Source organism: Orycteropus afer, unplaced genomic scaffold, assembly GCF_000298275.1.
Source record: "Orycteropus afer afer isolate SDZICR_OR568_19922 unplaced genomic scaffold, OryAfe1.0 scaffold00071, whole genome shotgun sequence".
NCBI classification, from domain to species: Eukaryota; Metazoa; Chordata; class Mammalia; order Tubulidentata; family Orycteropodidae; genus Orycteropus; species Orycteropus afer.
Window position 1 is genome coordinate 8,862,522 of NW_006921658.1, and position 802 is coordinate 8,863,323.

The window sequence follows — 802 nt, forward strand, 5'->3', positions numbered from 1 at the left end:
TGCCACTATATTGATCACTCACATTTGGTACATTGCCCTTTTCTTCACCCAAATCAAAACTTATCTCTATCTATCCAACAATATTCCCTACCCCACCCTCCCACTCCTGGTAACCATCAAAGAAAATGATCTTCCATAGATAAATGTTTCCTTGACTATTACAATAATGGACTAATACAATATTTGTCCTTTTGTGATTGACTTATTTCACTCGGCATAACATCCTCCAAGTTCATCCACGTTATGTGGTGTTTTGGAAATTCTACATTATTCTTTAGGGTTGCATAGTATTCCATTGTGTGTATGTACCATAGTTTGGATATCCATTCCTCAGTTGGTGGGCACCTAGGTTGTTTCCATCTTTTGGCTATTGTAAAGAGTGCCGCGATGAACATGGGTGTGCATATGACTGTTCTTGTCATGGCTCTCACTTTTTTTTTTTTTCTTTACATTGAATTTTTATTTTAAATCTCTCCTTCTGTCTTATTGTCAGTCTCTACCTCCCTCTTCAGGGGATATAGCTATGGGAACAGTTGGCCCCTGTTTCATCTCTTTTTGGGGAACTTCATCTGTTCTACAAAGACATTTCACAGCAAGGGGCCATCTGCTATAATCACTGAAAGATGGTGCTCCTACGGAGACTTAAGGTCAACCTGCACTTGGCTTACCCAAGGAACCAGCTGGACCTGGCATATGTATCTTTTTTTTTTTTTTTTAAATTGTGATTTTGGTGAAGATTTACATAGCAAATTCACTTTCCATACAGCAGTTCACATATACTTTGTCTCATGACATTGACCAC